The sequence below is a fragment of the Rutidosis leptorrhynchoides genome, chromosome 2, assembly GCF_046630445.1.
Source record: "Rutidosis leptorrhynchoides isolate AG116_Rl617_1_P2 chromosome 2, CSIRO_AGI_Rlap_v1, whole genome shotgun sequence".
NCBI lineage: Eukaryota > Viridiplantae > Streptophyta > Magnoliopsida > Asterales > Asteraceae > Rutidosis > Rutidosis leptorrhynchoides.
The window spans coordinates 434829390-434842025 of record NC_092334.1 but is presented as its reverse complement, the minus strand read 5'-3'; the positions used below and the strand labels follow the sequence as shown (position 1 = coordinate 434842025).

Genomic DNA, 12636 nt, shown 5'->3' with positions numbered 1-12636 from the left:
TTCTAAATGCTTGAGCATTTTGTTCATTGGTTTGTTTTTGAGATGTGAAAAACTGCGTTTGAGTTTCAACTAGCTTCGTCATCATATCTTCTAAATTCGGCTTTTTATCATCGGTTTGTTGTGGTGGTTTGTTTTGAAAATTAGGTCTTTGCTGGTTGTAAGTATTGTTAGATACTTGTTGATTGCTAGGACCTTGTTGGTTGTTGTATGGAATATTTCGATTATAATTCTGGTTTTGATTGTAAATTGGTCTTGGCGGTTGATAATTATTCTGATAATTATTTCCAGGCCTTTGGTTTATGTATGAAATATTCTCTCTTTGTTCCATCGTTAATTCAATACTGAGACAATCTTTTGTCAAATGTGGTCCTCCACACTGCTCACAACTAATTCGTATTGAGTGAATATCTTTAGTCATCTTTTCCATTCGTCTCTCGACAGCATCTATCTTTGCGGAAATGGAATCTAAGTCATGGCTAGAATCGGCTCTAGCTGCTTTAGATGATCTAACGATATCTTTTTCTTGGTGCCACTCATGTGAGTGGGAAGCAGTGTTATCAATAATTTTGTAAGCATCAGTTTCGGTTTTCTTCATAATAGAACCACCAGCTGCTATATCGATGTCTTTCCTTGTAGTGATGTCGCATCCTTGGTAGAATATTTGTACTATTTGACAGGTGTCTAAACCATGTTGCGGACATCCTCTCAATAACTTTCCAAATCTAGTTCACGCCTCATATAGAGTTTCATTTGGCTTCTGTGTAAACGTAACAATTTCTCCTTGAAGTCTTACGGCTTTAGATGCAGGAAAAAATTGTTTAAGAAAATTTTCAACTAAAACGTCCCATGTATCAATCGCCCCTTCAGGTAACGATTCCAACCAATCTTTGGCTTCTCCCTTTAAAGTCCAGGGAAATAACATGAGATATATCTGTTCATCCTCAACTTCTCGGATTTTAAATAGTGTGCAGATCCTATTAAAGGTACGTAGATGTTCATTTGGATCTTCCTTCGGCGCACCACTAAATTGGCATTGATTAGTCACCATGTGTAGAATTTGTCCTTTGATTTCATAATCTGGCGCATTATTGTCTGGATGAGTAATTGCGTGACCTTGGTCAGTGCGTTTAGCTCTCATTCGGTCTTCCATACTTAAAGGTTCCAGATTCTCCATAATTGAATTTGTTGAATCGGAATCACTGGAGGATTCTGATTTAATGGTTCATTCCTCAACAATCTCTGTTTGAATGATTGGTGGTTCTGGAGGAAAGTTTAGTGGTTCAGGATCTATGAATCGTCCCTGAATATTCTCCGGATTCTCAATTGTGAGGTCGGGTTCAAAAAATGGATTATCGGAAATTTGAACCGGAGTACTTGGTCGACTGGATGAAGATTCTAAAGAAAAATCAACGGCGGTAATATTTGCTAAATGTCTTGATCTAGTTACAGGTGGTGAACGTGCAAAAGGTGGTGAACGTCTTGCTCGGTGCATTCACTGAATATCCTATTAGTTTTTAAAAGGAAAGAAAAATTATAATAAGTTATCCAATCAATAGACTTTTCTGATTTTGCCCACGTTTCGAATAGCCAAAAGATGCAGCAGAGGGGCAGGATTCGTTTGGTCTCAATATAATTGAGGACTGTTTGGCTCCAATAACCCGGTCCACGTACAAATCCAACTATTACTACGAACCAGAAAATTTTGATGTCTATCAATTTAACTACTTAAAATAAATTTTCATAATTTTAAGAAATTTAGATAAGAAGTAGATTAAAAATCTATGTCCTAAAAACTAGGATGGCGAGAAATAAGACAGAAAAAGAGCTCTTCGAAAAAGGTCGAAAAGACAAATAAGAAAGAAAAATAAAAGGCGACGGAAAAATAAAAGAAACTTATAAAACTTAAAAACACTTGACTAACCCAACCTTATCACTACAACTAACTTAAAATTATAATCGCAAATTGAGATTACTAATTGGAATGATAATTGATACATAGGTAAAAGGTGTCTAAAAATATTAAAGCTTACAGGAAAAACTAAATCCCAAATAGAAATAACTTAAAAAGAAACTAAAACTTAAAAAGGCGTCGCAAAATTCTAAAGCACCTAAATCTTAGTCTAAAGAAAAAGCGCTTAAGGAATTTTACGGCAAAGCCTAAAAATCTAGAAGTAAAAATAACTATGGCAAAAACTATGTTTAAAACTACATATGAGCTAAAAATACAAATATTACGCTAAAACTATTAAAAAGGGACAAAATATAAAAATATACAAAAAGTTGTAAAAAGTACATTTTTTATAAAAATATTATTTTTATATTATTTTTTTATAAAAGTATTAAATTTATAATTTATTTAAACTAATTTAACTAAATAATACAAATAATAAATAAACTAAACTAAATAATATAATATATAACCCTAATTAGGGTTTAAATATATTAATAATAATAATTACCCGTAATTAATGCAGTACGATGTCAAACTGTGGCGTGTCAGCAGGGCTCATGCGATCGCATGAGTCCTAAGTTACCCGGCCATGCGATCGCATGGACTAGGGTTTCGGGCCACAGAATGGGCTGCTACAGTACCGGGCTCGAGTTTATATATTTCTTTTTTTTTTTGTTGAATAATATATTTATAAAATATATTTATAAATTAAATAAAAATTATATTTTTACAAAATAAAGATAAAGAAACTTTTATAGAACTTAAATATTTAACAAACTCTAAAAAAATATATTTATATTTTTGTTTTTTTTATATTAGCGTTGCGCTTCCGGCTTTTAAGCGTAATCCCCGGCAGCGGCGCCAAAAATACTTGATGTTATGCGAGGTGTATATAAAATAGCTTTTAAATTTTACAAGGAAATACTATTAAATACGATACAATTTTACACAAGATATTTATTTATTTATAGAATGGATATACTTAAACCTTGCTACAACACTTATAGGCAGTGTACCTAATCGTACAGTAGTGTAGTTTTTAGTAAGTCCGGTTCGTTCCACAGGGAAAATCTTTAAACAAAGCTTAACGCTATATTAGTTTACATTTATAAAAATACAAATATATATATAAGTAATATTATTATTATAAAGGAGGGTTTTTACCGTTTAATGACCGGTTTGTCGATTTTAATTCTTCAGTCGCAGTTAAAACCAAACGTAAAATATTAAATAAAAGACTTAATTTAAAGCGTAAAGTAAATAACGATAATGAAATTACGAATAATAAAAGTGCGATAAAATAAACTTGCGATAATTAAAAAGTACGATAATTAAAAGTGCAATTAAATACAATAACAATAAATAAAAGTGCTATAATTAGAAGTGCAATTAAATATGAAATAAAGGAAATTAAATATGAAATAAAAGAATTATGCTTATTTAAACTTCCGTAATCATGATGTTTGACGTGTTGATTTTAGTTGTATGCCCATGGGTTAATTGTCCTTTGTCTTGGATTATTTAATATGTCCGTCTGGTTTTTGTCCATAACAGTCCATCAGTCATAAATATAAAGTGCGAGTGTCCTCGTCAAATTATCCTTATACCCGAAGTTAAATATTCCAACTAATTGGGGACTTAAACTGTAACAAGGTTTTATTACTTTATTTAATAATTACACCAGGATGTCGACTGAGTGTAACCCAAGGTTTTAATACTTTGTTAACAATTATGCCAAGTGACCTTGTACATAATTTCACCCCTGTTTTAATAATTCTAGTGGCTATTAATCCATTCCCGTGTCCGGTTAAATGAACGATTATTCGTACATATAAATATCCGGCCCATCGTGTCCGATTGAGTGTATATGGTTATTTATAGGGACGTCCAATTGTAAATCTTTATATTAACATTAACAAACTATCATTTAGTTAAACAAATATAAAGCCCATTAATAGCCCATAGTCTAATTTCCACAAGTGTCGTTCTTTTGTCCAAACCCCAATTATGGTCCAAAGCCCAATTACCCAATTTTAGTAATTAGCCCAACATCATGATTACTTCAGATTAAATAAGCATAATAATAACTTAGCTACGAGACATTAAATTAAAAAGGTTGAACATAACTTACAATGATTAAAAATAGCGTAGCGTTACACAGACAGAATTTCGACTTACACCCTTACAACATTTGCTAACATACCCTTATTATTAGGATTTAAAATTAAAATTAAAATTAAAATATAAATTATATATATATATTTACGTATATATTGAGAGAGAGATAGATATGTTTTTGTGGTGCACCAAACTGCGAATTTATAGGAGATGTGGCCTGACTTTTCATGCCATGCGATCGCATGGACTTTCTTCTTCCTGGCCATGCGATCGCATGACCAGCTGGGAGAGCTCACATGTTGCTTGTTTCCTTGTGCCGACGTTTTATAAATGTAATATAATATATATATTAATTTTAAGAATTAATTATATATTATATTATATTCATATGCATAGTTGACTTGTAATTTTTAGTCCGTTGCGTCGAGCGTTGAGAGTTGACTCTGGTCCCGGTTCTGGATTTTCGAACGTCCTTGCGTACAATTTAATATCTTGTACTTAGCGTTTTGAATCTTGTACTCTTGTAATTTTGAGACGTTTCTTATCAATAATTGGAACCTCATTGATTGTATTTTGTACTTTTGAGCTTTTTGGTCGTTTGCGTCTTCAATTCGTCGAATCTGTCTTTTGTCTTCACCTTTTATTATTTAAACGAATATCACTTGTAAATAGAACAGTTGCAACTAAAAGCTTGTCTTTCTTTAGGAATAATGCTATGAAATATATGTTCGTTTTTAGCATTATCAACAGCCGACAATTCAAGGTTATCTATTTCTCACATTGGAAAGACAATAATTCCAAATGAAGGCGGCTCTCATAAGCTCCAACTCGAGAAGGTGTATCTTGTCCCTGACCTAAAGAAGAATTTACTGTCAGTACCACAATTGACAGCAGAAGGGAATTATGTGCTCTTTGGACCAGAAGATGTGTCCGTATTCAAGAGAGTGAAGGTGGTTGGCAATCCAATTATGCAAGGAAGAAGAATAGAGTCGGTCTATGTACTATCTGCTGAAACAACATATGTGGACAAGACTCGAAAGAATGAGACGGCTGATCTGTGGCATGAACGTCTTAGGCATGTGGGCTACAATAAGTTAAAGGAAATGATGGTGAAACGCATAGTAAATGGGCTTTCTCAAATTGATAACCGAACAGATACAATACGTGCTGGATGTCAATTTGGCAAAGCTCACCAATTGCCATTCAAGAAGTCAGAGCACTAGTCTAAGGCACCACTAGAGCTCATACACTCAGATGTCTTTGGCCCAGTGAAACAAACATCACTTGGAGGAATGAAATATATGGTGACATTCATTGATGACTTCTCAAGGTATGTATGGGTTTACTTCATGAAGGAGAAGTCGGAGACTTTTCTGAAGTTTAAAGAGTTTAAGAATAAGATAGAAAGTGAGTTCAATTATAAGATTCGGTGCTTACGCACTGATAATGGAAGAGAATATTTGTCGACTGAGTTCAATATGTATCTTGAGAAGCACAAGATTAGAAGGCAATTAACTTGCTCCAATACTCCACAGCAGAATGGAGTGGCGGAACGCAAGAATCGCCACCTTGCCGAAACTTGTCGAAGTATGCTTCAAGGTAAGAATGTACCAGGCAGATTTTGGGCCGAATGTATGAGGACGTCATCGTACGTGATTAACAGACTCCCACAAACAAAGTTGGGATATACTTCACCATATGAAAGATTATGGAAGATCAAGCCAACCGTCAACCATCTCAAGGTTTTTGGATGTGTATGCTACGTCTTCGTGCCAGATCATCTCCGAAGCAAATTTGATAAGAAGGTAATTCGGTGTATTTTTTTCGGTTATGATGAATCAAGAAAACGATGGAGATGTTGTGATCCAAATACTGAAAAGTGCCATACTTTCAGAAATGTGGTATTTGATCAAGCTTCTTCATGGTGGTCACCTCAAAAGATAGAGCTTTCAGAATCTCATGGATTGGAAGAAGTTCCAGAAGAAATAGAAGAACGTAAAGACCAAATAGTAGATCCAACTAAAGAAGGAGAAGAGTCGTACTCTAAAGAAACAATTCCATGGAAACTGGTGTGCGTCAATCTGTATCCAAGGAGGTTCGACCAAGCCAAATGGATGTCAAGGAGCATGTACAAGAATTACGGAGATCAACAAGACCAAGGCAACCTAATCCGAGGTATGCCAATACTGCTCATGTGGATGAATCAATACCTATTGAGCCTTCCACTTATGAAGAAGCAGCACAAAGTCGAGAGTGGAAGAAAGCGATGGAAGAAGAAATTAATGCACTAAAAGAAAACCAGACATAGAGTTTAGTTCTAAAGCCAAAAGATGTAAAACCAATATCTTGTAAATGGGTTTACAAGGTGAAGACTCGATCAGATGGCTCCATTGAAAGGTATAAAGCTCGATTTGTTGCTAGAGGTTTTTCTCAACAATATGAGTTGGATTATGAAGAAACGTTTAGTCCAGTGGCGAAGATCACAACAATTCGAGCTCTACTAGCTTTAGCCGCTAGCAAATCTTGGAAGTTGTGGCAGATGGATGTCAAGAACGCTTTCTTACATGGAGAACTTGACAAAGACATTTATATGGAGCAACCAAGAGGCTTTGAGAACAAGTTCCATCCTGACCATGTCTGCAAATTAAAGAAAGCACTATACGGATTGAAGCAGGCTCCAAGAGCTTGGTACGGGAAGATTGACGAGTTCTTGGTACAAAGTGGTTTCATAGTTGCTCCTTCAGATTCTAGTTTATTTGTGAAACAAGATCAAGGGAAACTAGCCATAGTGCTAGTATATGTGGATGACTTAATCATCACGGGAGATCACTATGAGGAGATACAAAGAACAAGAGAGAATCTGTCTATCAGATTTCATATGAAGGAGCTTGGAGAACTCAAATATTTTCTTGGACTCGAAATAGAGCAGAAAAGAGAAGGATTATTTCTGGGACAGCAGAAATATGCGCGAGATCTTTTACAAAAGTACAGAATGTTTAATTGCAAACCTATCTCAACTCCGATGGATCCGAATACAAAACTACGAGCAGATGAAGGAAAAAGTCTTCAAGATGTTACCATGTATTGAAAATTGGTCGGAAGTCTTATTTATCTCACACTAATCCGGCCAGACATATCTTATGCAGTTGGAGTGGTTAGTTGATACATGAGCAATCCGAAGAAGCCTCACCTTGATGTTGTACGACGCATCTTAAGATATGTTAAAGGCACTATTAACTTTGGTATTTTATACAAGAAAACAAAAGAATGTCACGTGACTGGATATTGTGACGCCGATTACGCTGGAGACTATGATACACGACGATCAACAACTGGATACATGTTTAGTCTTGGATCGAGAGTAATATCATGGTGCATCAAGAGACAACCAACAGTATCCTTGTCAAGCACTGAAGCAGAGTATCGATCGGCATCATCTGCAACACAAGAAATTGCATGGTTGAAACAACTATCTTCTTTGCGATAACCTATCAGCTATACGACTAGCAGAGAATCCAGTCTTTCATGCAAGAACAAAACATATAGAAGTGCACTATCATTATGTTCGCGAGAAGGTCCTTGAAGGGAAAATCAAGATGATGCCAACAAAGACAGATGAACAGGTTGCAGATATATTCACCAAGAGCCTAAGTATACCGAAGTTTACAAAATTCAGAGAAGCACTTGGAATGGTCTGCAAGACATCGTTGGAAGAAAATTTGCATTGAGGAGGAGTGTTAAAATACAATGCAAATTTGGTATTATAAAATAATATGGAATTAGTAGATGTATATGTGTAAAATATCTAGATATTAATATGTATAAGAAAATATCTAGATATTAGAATATAAAAGAAAAATCTAGAAGATAAAATGTAAAAGAAAAATCTAGATATTTTTATGTGGTAAAAATATCTAGATATTTATCCATGGAAATATCTAGTGTGTAGAACTTTTCATGGAGTAGTATAAATATGAGTGGTGATTTCATTTGTGTGAAAGGTGTGAGAGTTGTGAGGAAGTAAGAAGAGTGTGAGAGAAGAGAAAAAACTTATAAGTAAGTAATATTGTAATTGTATTTTGTATTAATAAAAGTGTTATTTGTTAAGTTTCCCGGTTAAGCCTTAGTTCGTGTTTAAGTTCTTAGTGCACTTGTGTTATTTTTATTATATGATCGGCTCTGCTGCCTAAGTGAAATATGGTCGGTTATACAGCCTGAATTATATATGGTCGACACTGTCGCCTAAGTATTATTGTGCACTAAAGATTTATAAAATTAAAGGCTAACCAACGTCAAAGTGTTGGTGTAGTGAGTGAGTATAACATAGGTCCTCTATAGTGGGTGTGTTGGGCTCGTCGAAGCTTCCAACAAGTTCACAGAAGAGATCATCTAAGTGAACTCTGCGTTCAACAAGTAGAACGCGATCTGTTAATATAGCGTACAAAAAGCTTGAACCCAAAGATAACATTCGGTTCCCAAGCCCATCTGACGATAACCAGACCAGATAATTACAATTTGAGTTTTCCTTAATTCTGTCACCAGACGTTAGTTTTGATACAGTTCGGTTGTAGGACTCTGTGTAGGGTCCACAACGTTTGTGAAGAGCTTCGTATCTTCTTAACTTAGAAATAAGGTAAGATGAAGGTTTGTATGGTGATTTTTTTCGTTATGATGATACTTGTTGCCTACTAAGGCAAAAATCTTTGTCAAACAGACTCGAAAACAGGCCATCGTTAAGTAGCTTTTCATCATCTTCAATACTTGAATAAAATAGATTCGGTTCGTGCTTCTCAAATGATGCTGACGAATCGTCTTCTTCACCTATTACAATAAATAAGTGACAATCATACATAACCTAAATCAACAACTAATTTTATTAATTAGTATTTGCTTAAATAATCTAAACAAAGCATAATACAAACCTAATGTATATATATATATATATATATATATATATATATATATATATATATATATATATATATATATATATATATATATATATATATATATGGGCATGATCAATGGGGAAGTAATCAATCGGGGAGAAGCAGGGGGAAGCAAAAAATATTTTTTTTTCATTTTTTTTTTGGAATTTTTTTTTCCAGCATCAAGATCACACGAAAATATGAAAATTTAGAAAAAACACTTCGTGATGAATGTTATTATTTAGACGGGAAAACGATCGACAAAAATAACATTCAAGATAATATTGTTCGTGAAGAATGTGAACGTTTTTTTTCCATGTTTTGTGATGTAAAATTTAGCCCGATTTAGAGTTTAGGGTTTAGGGTTTGGTGTTTTGGGTTTATTCCATAAACCCAAAACACCAAACCCTAAACTATAAACCCTAAACTCTAAACCTTTCGTGTTAAAAACTCAATCTAAATCCTAAATCTAAACCCTAAACCCTAAATTTCTAAACCCTATAAACCATAATATCTAAACTCTAATATCTAAACCCTAATATCTAAAACCTCAACATACGTTCGAAAAACACGATAAAAACACGATAAAAACACGATAAGTGTTATATATTAATTCTTCGAGCGTTTTCCTGCCAAAATAAAAACATTTATCACAAAGTGTCTTTATTAAATGTTCATATTTTCATCAAATCTATAATGTTCGTGAACAAAATTTTTTCAAAAAACGAAAAAAAAAATTTGCATCCCCCCCCGGCCGCCCCGATTAGTTACTTCCCCGTTGATCCTACCACTATATATATATATATATATATATATATATATATATATATATATATATATATATATATATATATATATATATATATATATATATATATATAGTGGTAGGATCAAGAGGGAAGTAACCAATCGGGGGGAAGCAACATTTATTTTTATTTTCGTTTTTTGAAAAAACTTTGTTCACGAACATTATAGATTGGATGAAATTATGAACATTTAATAAAGACACTTTGTGATAAATATTTTTATTTTGGCGGAAAAATGCTCGAAGAACTAATATTTAACAATTATCGTGATTTTCGAGCGTATGTTGAGGTTTTAGGTATTAGGGTTTAGAGGGTTTAGATATTAGGGTTTAGAAATTTAGGGTTTAGATTTATGATTTAGATTGAGTTTTTAACACGAACGGTTTAGAGTTTAGGGTTTAGGGTTTAGGTTTGGTGTTTTGGGTTTATGGAATAAACCCAAAACACCAAACCCTAAACCCTAAACTCTAAATCGGGCTAAATTTTACTTCACAAAACATGAAGAAAAAAAACGTTCACATTCTTCACGAACAATATTAAATTGAATGTTATTTTTGTCGATCGTTTTCCCGCCTAAATAATAACATTCATCACGAAGTGTCTTTTCTAAATGTTCATATTTTTGTGTAATCTTGATGCCTGAAATTTTTATTTTAAAAAAAAAACGAATTTTTTTTCTTCCCCCGCTTCCCCCCGATTGGTTACTTCCCCATTGATCCTGCCCCTATATATATATATATATATATATATATATATATATATATATATATATATAGGGAGAGGTGAGAACTTTTTTAGTGTGAGAACTCTAGGAACTCCAAAAACACTGAAATTCGAGCAAAAAAGGTGCACGGACGAGCAAAAAAAAGAAATTCGAGCAAAAATAAAAAACACGGATGAACAAAAAAATCATAGTCGAGAAAAAAATTTTTTTGTTCCAATTTCAAAATGTAGAACACATTTTTGTTCGAATATCAACATTTTTGTTCGACTACCCGTGTGTTCTACATTTTTTTGTTCGAATATCAAAAATGTAGAACACAAAATTGTTCGCCCTCCTTTTTTTTGTTCGAATATCACTTTTGTATTCGCCTTTGTCCCATTTTTTGCTCGAATTGCTTTTTTTTTTTCGCCCGTGTCCCATTTTTGTTCGAATTTCTTTTTTTTGCTCGAATTTCCTTTTTGTTGCTCGAATTTCAGTGTATTTTTGAGTTCTCAGGGTTCTCACACAAAAAAAGTTCTCATTTGATCCCTCTACTATATATATATATATATACATATATATATCGATCAAGGGTTTTGAGAGAAACCGAAAATCGAACCGCCACTGAATTCAAATTTCGAAAGAAAAACATTAACCAAACTGAAAATCGAATTTGATTTTAGTTCAATTTAAACCAAAATGTAAATAATTAAAATCATATTTTGAATAAAATAATCATAAAACTTGATTTCGAATTGAATTTTCGATATAAAATTCGAGTTATGGTGTACACATATTCATAAAATAATATATACTTTTTGATTTCGGTTTTAAGTTCACTTTCCAGCTGAAATGAATTCAAAAAAATTATATTAAAAATCGAATTTTAGTTTTGTAAACTGATATTAAACATTATAAAAAATTGAACATGAATTCGGTTTGATCTATTTGGTTTGATTTTCGAATTAAACAGCATCAAACCTAATACGTAGTAGTACTTAACAGCCCTAATATAAACAAAAAGAGAAAGTGAAATGTAATTTGATTGGATAGTGAACCTTGTCATGTGAGTTTGTAATAATTTGTTTGCAAACATTTTTTGTGATTTTAGAATTTCTCTTGCAAAAAATGTAAAAGAATAAAACAAAAAATTAAGCGGTTCTCGAAATATTTATGGTTTCTTTTTGCCTCTAGGGCCATACCTCTGGAAGGGGATTCATCAAGAACTTTAACATGATCAACAACGGTCCAAATGCTATTTGCAGCAAAATGCTTATAGATGACAAACATTATTGACAAAACATTAAGAACCAAAAATACAACAAAACCCTCCATGAATCTCAACAGATTCAACACGAATTTGGTCTGTTGATCACGTAATACGCCACCGTTTTCAAGATTCAAAATCTCAGGTTGATCACTTGAATTCTTGTGCAATCTTCTCATATCTACAACAGAAAAAACTACGTGAACGGAAGTCAAAATTGTTGACTAATCATTTATTAGAAGGTTTTGTTTTTGGATTGTTAATAGTTGATTTGAATTAGATTGAGTTTGTGTAGAGGTGTAAGTTTGAGTTTTTTGAATGATTAATATGGTGTTATGTGAATTTAAGAATAATGGGTTGACAATGTAGTGTTTATATTGGTAGCACTTTTGTACGTTGGTGTAAGTTTGAGTTTCGATTTGAATCGAGCCAAAACTATTCAAGATAAAAATGGGGCAAATTAAGTAATACAGTAAATGATTAAAAGTTTAAGTAGTACGTTAATGTAGCCATCTCGTGATATCGTGATATTCTTATAAGAATTATTTGAATCAAACCTCACTAATAATATATTTTAAGTGACTTGAAAAGAGTTGAAAGTGATTAGGCAAGTAACTCAATTAGATAGTGTAAATCTAAATAAAAACACTCGTGCGCAATTAGATAGTGTAAATATGAATAAAATACCCACCCTTTCCAAATAGAAATGAAAAAAAAAAAAAAACAAAAAAAAAAAAAAAAAAAAAAAAAAATCCTGAAAAAATAATAATACTAATACACTAATTTTTTAGAAGTTTTGTACGCTTCTAATTAATGAGTTCAAGTAGTACGATAATAAACCAATATCTGAAAATTCAAGAAAC

At 32.8% G+C, this 12636-nt stretch overlaps 1 pseudogene; it reads right to left on the bottom strand.

The window, feature by feature from the left end:
* Nucleotides 1–11952, bottom strand: part of LOC139889231 (galactoside 2-alpha-L-fucosyltransferase-like) — a 60035-nt pseudogene extending 48083 nt beyond the window's left edge.
* Nucleotides 11953–12636: the final 684 nt, after the last annotated feature.